Source organism: Nicotiana tabacum, chromosome 7 (genome assembly GCF_000715075.1).
Source record: "Nicotiana tabacum cultivar K326 chromosome 7, ASM71507v2, whole genome shotgun sequence".
Classification (NCBI taxonomy): domain Eukaryota; kingdom Viridiplantae; phylum Streptophyta; class Magnoliopsida; order Solanales; family Solanaceae; genus Nicotiana; species Nicotiana tabacum.
In genome coordinates this window covers 2,238,182-2,248,528 of record NC_134086.1, presented here as the reverse complement: position 1 = coordinate 2,248,528, position 10,347 = coordinate 2,238,182, and the positions used below count along the sequence as shown (strand labels likewise).

Here is a 10,347-nt window from a genome sequence, read left to right as displayed (position 1 = left end):
GTGACACCAGGATCAGGTAGTGTTTGATGTATTTGCGCATTTGTTTTCCCCTTATTTTGACATATTAAAAGGAAAGATTTGTGATCATATTTGATTAGAAAATGAATTTACAAAAGACCTTATGTTTTTAGTGTTGAATCAGCTGGCCTAGTACTGTGATAGGTACCATCACGATCGGGGTGGTTGGGGTCGTGACACCCTACTTGTGGGATTTTAATGGATTGTTGGTGTTGTTAGTGTTGTAACTATTTACCCACGGCAATAACTATTTTCCTTTGTTAAGCATATGACAATAATTCCTAAATATTTGTACTACCTGAGATATCCGAAGACTCACTTTTCTTTGCCTTTATTACCATGTTCTTATGTTGCTAGTAAAGTCACAATACCGATATAAAAAATGTATAGGACTCGTTTACAAACCACTAGGGATAATTGAACTGTGTCATGGTCAGGACAGGGCCTCGACCTACCCATCAAACTTGTATATATAAAATGAACTCCAAGGTATAGACCTGGTAACTCCGAGAAAATGGAGCTTACGAACCAAGCTAATGTTTGACTTTGTCTACAATGAAGGTCTATCTAGTTGTCTATCAGAACCCGTAGGCATGAAATGCAGCGTCTCCAGCAAAAGGTAGTAGATAGTTGTAAGTTGAAATATACCAACAAGTCCCATAACATAACACGGACCTAATTGAGGCCCTAAATAACGCATAACAACATCTAAACAACGAATCACACCTCAAATCAAATATAAATGAACTTTGAACTTCAACTTCCAAAACTCACACTGAAACATATCAAATCAACTCGGAATGAACTCAACTTTCAACTTTTGCCAATTAGCGCTGATACCTTTACTACTCTTGAAATTTTCAAATAATGTATCATCTTCTTTCTCCCATAGAAGCCATTGTAGGACTTGTAACCTTTGCATTTCCACTCTATTTCCTATGGACCAAAAAACAATCAAAAATCTTAAACCCACTGCCTCCAAAAATCCCAGGTGGATGGCCAGTAATCAGCCATCTCTTTTATTTCAAGAACAATGGCGATGATGACCGCCATTTTTCTCAAAAACTCGGAGACTTAGCTGACAAATATGGTCCCATCTTCACATTCCGGTTAGGGTTTCGTCGTTTCTTGGCGGTGAGTAGTTATGAAGCAATGAAAGAATGCTTCTCTACCAATGATATCCATTTCGTCGATCGGTCAGCTTTACTTTACGGAGAATACCTTTGCTATAACAATGTCATGCTTGCTGTTGCCAAATATGGCCCTTACTGGAAAAAAAAATCGAAAGCTAGTCAATCAAGAACTTCTCTCCGTTAGTCGGCTCGAAAAATTCAAACATGTTAGATTTTCTATAGTTCAGAAAAATATTAAAGAACTATATGATGGTGATTCACCAATGGTGAAGATAAACCTTAGTGATTGGATAGATAAATTGACTTTCGACATCATTTTGAAAATGGTTGTTGGGAAGACCTATAATAATGGACATGGAGAAATACTGAAAGCAGCTTTTCAGAAGTTCATGGTTCAAGCTATGGAGATTGAGCTCTATGATGTTTTTCACATTCCATTTTTCAAGTGGTTGGATCTTACAGGGAATATTAAGGCTATGAAACAAACTTTCAAAGACATTGATAATATTATCCAAGGTTGGTTAGATGAGCACATTAAGAAGAGAGAAACAAAGGATGTTGGGGGTGAAAATGAACAAGATTTTATTGATGTGGTGCTTTCTAAGAGGAGCAACGAACATCTTGGCGATGGTTACTCTCATGACACCACCATCAAAGCAACCGTATTCGTAAGTAAATTAATCTCTGCCTGCATTTTAACATGTTGTAGGAGGCAATTTATCTTATATTTTAGGTTACTACATTCGTATATATATAATATCACTTTAATTTTTATAGACTGATTTTTTAAGTGGCTTAGTGGTGTATAGATTCTTCTACACTTTCAGTATTTCGAAGTCAAACTTTAATTTATGGATTCAGTTGATAAACTCTATCACCGTAGGTAATGAATTTTTATATTTTTGGTATATTTTAACCTATTGTAGCAATGGATTTCAATTAAAGAAAAAAAGAGGCTTTTGTACCTTTATAACATATCTTCAATTTGACTGGAGTATTTTCATTTTTTTCTTAACCAACTCATGCATACTAGGATATGAACAATCATGCATCTTCATCTCTTTAGTTTCTTCTTTGTAAGTCATCTTTTTAACTGTTCTTTGTCCATATGTATAGACTTTGGTCTTGGATGCAACAGACACACTTGCACTTCATATAAAGTGGGTAATGGCGTTAATGATAAACAATAAGAATGTCATGAAGAAAGCACAAGAAGAGATGGACACCATTGTTGGTAGAGATAGATGGGTAGAAGAGAGTGATATCAAGAATTTGGTGTATCTTCAAGCAATTGTTAAAGAAGTATTACGATTACATCCACCTGCACCTTTGTCAGTACAACACCTATCTGTAAAAGATTGTGTTGTCAATGGATACCATATTCCTAAGGGGACTGCACTACTTACAAATATTATGAAACTGCAACGAGATCCTCAAATATGGGCAGATCCTGATAAATTCGATCCAGAGAGATTCTTGACAACTCATGCTGCAATTGACTATCGAGGGCAGCACTATGAGTTGATACCGTTTGGTATGGGGAGACGAGCTTGTCCCGCAATGAATTACTCATTGCAAGTGGAACACCTTTCAATTGCTCATATGATCCAAGGTTTCAATTTTGCAACTACGACAAACGAGCCTTTGGATATGAAACAAGGTGTGGGTCTAACTTTACCTAAGAAGACAGATGTTGAAGTGCTAATTACACCTCGCCTGCCTCCTACGCTCTATCAATATTAATATGTTTTGTTGTCGCGATTCGTTCTGATTTGTCCCTCAATGTTTAAAAAAAATGTTTTATTTTGGTTAAGATTGTTTCACAGATTGTTATTCATCTATTTTACTAATAAGTTATTGTAAACCATAAATAATAAGAAGTTTGAGTCTCCGAGTGTCGTGTCGGAGCAACTTAGATCAAAACACTAACCTAGTAAGTGTATAATGCTCAATTAACACCGTGAACATGCTTATCTTCACAAGTCAAAAAGAAAAAATGTGAGACAATCCTCCAATTCTCTTTTATTACTGAAAATGAAGCAGGAACACTTACAGTGGAGGATGAAATGGTCTTTCACGAAGCTGTAAAAGAGAATGGATTTAATATAAGAATAATGTCACTAACCTAGCCTTCTCGGAATCCATCCTGGCATTAATGAACTTATGGTGAGCATAAGTTCATTATGCCATGAGTTTGCTTTACTTGGTAGAATGAGAAACAAAATGGGACTATTGTAAACTAACATTAATCCAAGTCATTGTTTGTAAATACCTGCTACTTTTTGTGTTCTTTATAGTTACTTGTTGGATTTTATGCATGCATTTCATAAACTAATACTTGTACCTAATTTTCACTTGCACGCTCTAACTTTTGTGATTTTTTTGACATTTCTCTTTCTAAATTCGCTTCTAAGATTAGTGATGCCCGTAAAGTGTTCGATATACTGTCTATTAGAAAAACCTCTAAATCTGCACTATTCTGATTTTTGTGAGTCTGCATGTGCTTCATACTTGCAGAAAAATATAGATTTTGAATCACCAACATTTAACCAATTAATCCTTGACTTCTGTTTTGCTATGCCCTCTTCTATAAGTATCTACTTTTCCAGATGCAGCTTCAGTCCCCTTTCCTACTTGAATAACCCAGGAATATGATTGGTATTTCTCATTTGTACCTTTATATCTTCCAATATTTCTCTGATAATGCTGATTCTAACTTCAACCCCATTGAACTCTTTTCTGTTAAGTTGTTTCAGGACCTACTTCACATTCTTCAGTTTTCCCCCGTAATGACCCGATCGATCGTATTGAGTATTTGCACTTCGCTTGCCAGTTCTCGGGCATGACTAGCCCCGTATAATGTATTATGACTTATGTGAATTGTCGGTTTTTGTTTTCAGGTTATCCGAAATTTGATTTGGGAGAAAGATTCTCAGCTTAAAGCTTTAAATTTGAAAGTGTTGACCTTTTAGTATTCGATCTCGGATTTGAATTTTATGAGTTGGTAAGCTCCATTGGGTGATTTGGACCTGTAAGAACGTTCGGAATGTGATTTGGAGGTCTGTGGTAGGATTAGGCTTGAATTGTCCAAATTGAAAATTTGATGATTCCCGGACGGTAGTGGAAAATTGATATTAGAGTCGGAATGGAATTCAGAGAGTTGGAGTAGGTTCGTAGTGTCATTTGTGACGTGTGTGCAAAATTTGAGGTCATTCGGATGAGATTTGATAGGTTTCGGCATCGGTTGTGAAAGTTTGAGGTTTCAAGTCCATTAAGCTTGAATTGGTGTGCGTTTCATGTTTTTATTATTGTTTGAGGTGATTCGAGAGCTCGGTTGAGTTGATATGATATTTTAGGACTTGATGACGCATTTGGTTGAGGTTCCGAAGGCCTCGGATGTGTTTCAGGTGAATTTTGAGTGAGTCCGGGCATTACCGGAACTCAGGCATGGTTCTGATGCTTAATTTTCGCTAAGGGCGAAGGAATTTTCGCTGAGGGTGGAATAATTTCGCTGAGGGCGGAATTTGGGTCGCGGTGGCGCTCAGGGAAGATGTGCAGATTTGTTGGTCCGACTTCGGAAGCCTATATCATTTGATCTACTAGAAAGTTTGAGATGATTCAAAAACAAAAGTTGTAGTCTTTCATGTTTAGTTTTCAGAAAGGTAAGGAAATTATCATTAGGACATCTATAAAGAAAGTTATGGCCAAAATACTAAGGCCTGTCTGTGCAGCCCCCAGAAGCGCAGACCGCTACTTTTTCGCGACCGCGGAGGGGTGAGCGCTGGGGCGGTGATTTTTGTCTGTCAACGGAAATGGTAATTCGAGAGGTGCACTATAAATACGAGATTTAGAGTTTTATTTCATATTGTGACCTAGATAGATCGGATCTTGGCGATATTTCGAAGGTTTTTCAAGAAATTCTTCGGGGTAAGTGATTCTCACTCAGATTTGGTTAACATACATGAATATATCATTGATTTCATCATTTGATTAGTACTTTGAGGTGAAAAAATTGTGAAAATTTCATAAAATGAATATTTGAGATTTGATTGTCGATTTGGAGTCGGATTTGAGTAAACCTAGTATGGTTAGTCTCATAATTGAATGATTTGTGGGATTTTGTGACTTTGATCGGATTTTGAAACGTGGGACCGGGACCCGGCTTTTGAGTTGAGACTTTGACTTTTGGCCTTAAGCTTAGTATTTTCTTATGGGATTGCTCCCTTTTGCTCGTGTTAATTGTATCGAATTGTTTGTGGCTAGATTCGAGATATTTGGAGGCCGGTTCAAGAGGCAAGGGCATTGCGGAGTAGAGGATTGACCGGGTTGAGGTAAGTAATGATTGTAAATGTTGTCCTGAGGGTATGAAACCCTGGATGTCACATCGTTGTACCATTTTGAGGTGACACACATGCTAGATGACGAGCGTGAGGGGCGTGCACCGTTGGGGATTGTGACTTGGTCCGTCCTGTTGCAACCATTGAGTTGCACATTTGACTGAAACTACTTGATACTACCATATATTTACAAAGTATTACTATGTTTTGGGCTGAATACCAACTGTTTGGACCCTTAGGAGCTTTCTTTACTGAAATTTCTCATTGTTTTGATTTAATAACTGTACTCAGTCATGCAATATTTTACTAATTTCATAACTCAGTCTTTATTACCCCATTCTTATGCATAAAATGATATTTTGGGCTGAGCACCCTATTTTACTGATATCCCGAGTGGCTTGAGAGGTTTCTGACTGAGTGAGGCCGAGGGCTTATTTTGTGAGGATATTATGGGATCGAGCTGCACACCACAGCAGATTGTTACCGATTCATGATATTGTGAGACCGAGGGCCTGATTGATTTATGTCACGAGGTGGCTTATTGTTGTTATGAGGCCGAGGGCCTAATTGATTTATGCCATGAGGTGGCTTGTTATAGAGCTTGGGTTGTAGAAGCCCCTCCAAAGTTTGTACACCCCCAGTGAGCACGGGTACCCTGAGCGAGTGATATGATATTTTTCCTGAGGGATTGTTCTTGATTTATGTTATGCCCGAGGGGCTGTTCTTGATTTTTGCTATGCCCGAGGGGCTATTCTTGATTCATATTGTGCCTGAGGGGCTGATTATAAGAGGTTGTAAGGTTGCCCGAGGGGCTGATTCTGTGTGATGTTATGCCCGAGGGGCGGTTTATGATACTTGTTTTTCCCGAGGGGCTACTCATGATTTTTATCACTGTTACTCTAAATTTCATTGAACCTCTACTGAAAACTGTTGAAAATTATCTTCAAATGGTTTTTACTTAAATTGGATTTTAAGAGAGATGATTTGACTCATATCCTGATTTAAAGGCATGTTGTACTTACTAAGTTTTCATGATGCGGATTTTATGTGTTTCCTACTGCTCAATCTTTATTTACTTTTATTACTTACTGAGTTGGCGTACTCACATTACTCCCTGCACCTTGTGTGCAGATCTAGGGATTTCTGAACCCGGTAGCACGTGTTGATTACTCAGTGGCAGGTCCATCAGAGTTAGCAAGGTAGCTGCCTTGCGATCGCAACCATGTTTTCCTCCCTCTTTATCCTCCCTTAGTTGTAGTCGGTTATTTCCAGGCTATGTTAGTCTCGTTGTTGTTAGACGGTTGTAGTAGATGCTCATTGATAGTGACACCCCGATGTCGGACTTATGTTGTTTTCTGCACTTGTTATTTAGACGCATGTTATAGGATTTTATCTAATTAATAGTTTAAAACGTTCTTTATTATGAAATATTGGTTATACTTGGGATTGTGTTAGCTTGCCTAGTTCCACAATAGGCGCCATGACGACCGAATCGGTTTTCGGGACGTGACATTCCCAAACATGCTGGATTAGGTGCCCTTGTATAGGTCTCGACCAAGCTTCCTCCACCAATTGTAGGAAAGTAGGATGTAAAGCTAAACAATTAAGAAAACGGAACGGCCTGCTACCTGTCACTAGAGCATTGTCAAAACTAATAGCAATTTGAGAATGATCTGAGAACCCTGGGTCCATGATAGTGGCTTCAAGATATGAGAGTTGTTGCATCCATTCCACATTGACAATAGCTCTATCAATTTTACTAAATACATGGCTATTTGTCCATGTATACTTCCTGCCCATAGACTTCATTTCAACCATGCTAGTCTACATAGACCTTGTGCGTTACTAGCCAGTATTTTTAATTCAACCCACATATTAATATCATGGACAGTATGCAGACCATGTATTGCAGTGAACAAGAACTTTAGGTTCAAACAATTGATTGTAACATGTCCACAAATGAATTGACCCTATGTTCAATCACAACTATCATGCCAACCTTAATTTTATTTAAAAGCTCTTTTAACTCCTTTTGATTGTATACTTTATCCATACCTCTTACATTCCAAGTTATGACTTTTATTGTGGAACCAAATGAGGTATAGTACCAAAGCCTTCACCCCCCAACTACGTTGACCACTTTCATAGATGTTGTTGGTAGGTTCAGCTCTTCCTTCTTCAAGCAAGCTAAAACCATTGTTCATAGAGAGATTTTAATATTTAAAAGAGTTTAAGTAGACTTTGTGCTTTTACCAAGTAGGAATGTGTTATTGAGGAAATAAAGTGGTGAGATCTGAGTAGTGTTAAAAAAATAAAGTGACAAGATGAAATTTATGTTCTCGGAGCATTGTATGATATGCTTTAGAAAGAGGTTATAGTTTTATACAAAGATTGACATGAGTGAAATCATAGCGTCAAAGGTCTCATTGTTTGTTTCTCTAAACCCCAACACATCTAAGAGTTGAGATATGATCAATGCTGGAAAAAAAAAAGTTGGAAACGAGGAGCATTGTATGGTATAAAACTAAAACATGTTGTAATTCTATAGAAAGCTTGCAATGAGGAAAATCATTGCCTCAAAGACAAAGATTATGTTGTTGAGGTCCAAGCTCTGTCTCTCTCAAACGTGACCTTGTACATGCAAACCTCAATCTCACACAATACAACACATCTATCATGCCATCATATGAAAAGTACGATAATTTCATAATCAACTCTGAGTCACAAGTAGAATACATACTCGGTTAATCGGAAACCTTCCATTTGAACTCACCCAGGAGAAAATCCCAATACCAAACACGTTCCTCACGCCAGTAGAAAATACTCATCTCGAACCGTGGTAGAAATCATTGAGAACATTTTGGAATCCATTTGCACATAGCACAAGCTATCAGAGCTGAATCCCTCTAACTCAATCAAGCCACGCAAGTTGCCAAAACCTAAGAGCATTGCAATAAAATACCTGTAAAAACTCACCACATCATAAGTACCCAAAGAACCGATCGTATCTAATATCGTGTTGATTCAACCTACTACCAAGCTGTTATATTTCTCCGAGTTCCTTCCGAATTACCCTCAAGTTGACACTTATCCTTGCTAGAATACCACGATCCTTACCCAAAGCTCACCACAAGGGATCCTAGCATAAAACCACACTGCCCTAAGGCCCATAAGCCGTTGTATTCCCTCTTAAGCACCCTAAAAGTACCACAACCAAGACACTTACTTTGAAGAGACCTTCTGTGAATCTAAAGTTGTTTCCTTTACCTTCCTGATATTGAAATGTAGAATCCATAATGCTATAGAAATACTGCGAGTCTCGACACTATCCAATGCAAATTTAGATAACTAATAATACATATACACTATTACTGACATGATCCTGCACCGAAATTCAACTCAATCCTTTATAAACTCATGTAACACAAACCATCTAATACTTTAAATCATCTGCAAATCTCGCATTCATCCTCGTGACAGTCACGTCAACTATTACGACCGATCCAAACTCAAATTACACAAATATAACCCACTGGTAGAAAAGAAAGACTTCACACAACATCATAAGGATCACACATCCGTAGATTACCCCGCAGGTTATAACCCACCTGCTTAGCCGCAAACTAACATCTCTCTATACCCTTTCACCGCCACAACTACTGTATAGTCACTTAATCTTCCTAAGTCGGAACTCATCAACAATTCAAGAGAATCTAATTCGTTCCACATTTAAACAACATGATAGATCCTTCAATACACTAATAACTCAAGACAATACGTCACATTCAAAACAAAGTCAAACACCCAATATTCCTTTTCACAACCCAAGCAAACTCTTCCCGTCACATTCAAACCATCTGAACACATCTTGCAGTCATATCATACTCATCATATGGCCATCCAACCACTCATAGAGCCACAAATTCCACTCATAGGGACACTGCAGGACATATAAGTCCAAAAAACCTTGCTCACATAACTAAAATCCCCGTGCTCAAGCTACAGTCAAAACCCAACCTCATGTCCTCCAGACTGGACCATCATCAGCACACCGAAATCACATCTCGCACCTCATCTGTGGAATCACAAACCATTGATTCATAGCTGATCAGTGTTGGTTTTGCTTACTTGAGCACCCAGTCTTAATGGTACTTTTAGATAAATAATAGTTCAACATCCACATGACTTAAAAAATTTAGATCTGCCACTATTTGGTATCCGCACTGAGGCCTGACTAAATCCATATTCGCGTCGGAAAGTCCCACATTTGGGGGGTAAAACGGTCCCTAACAAACGCGACTCCATACTCAAGGACTCGAACCTGATACCTCTGGTTAAAGATGAAGAAGTACTTACCCACTCTTCACTATAGCACTTCCCTCTTGAAGAAGAATAACTTACTCGCACTTGGTTATAAACATTTATTACTTAACCAAAGTTGAGTGTAATATATTTTACGTTAATTAGCGTGTAACTGTGAAGGTTAATTTAAATTGCTTATTTTAAAGCACGAATATAAGTATTTCCTTGGAAAAAACACCGAGGGGATTAGTTTGGTGGCATTGTCTTTTTTCAAACTTGATAGCTTCAAGAAAACGTAACCCTTAACTATGGAAGATAATGCATAGTTCGAATTACATTATGTTTGTTGAGTGTCGATGGCTATTGAAAATTATTTCTTTGCCAACTGGAAAACTGGAAATAGTCCTCAAGAAACTTTGAAGGGGACATTTTGTTTGACGTTAAAACATCTGAAGAAATCCAAATGGAACTCTCTCAGTGTTTTCGTAGATACATGAATAATAAATAAATAAATACATAAATAAATAAAAATTACTAAAAGATTAGTTTTTTATGTT

At 37.8% G+C, this 10,347-nt stretch overlaps 1 pseudogene; it reads left to right on the top strand.

Annotated features, from left to right (window-relative positions):
- Nucleotides 1-885: 885 nt before the first annotated feature.
- On the top strand, nucleotides 886-2,964 carry LOC142182504 (nicotine N-demethylase CYP82E4-like; annotated as a pseudogene).
- Nucleotides 2,965-10,347: the final 7,383 nt, after the last annotated feature.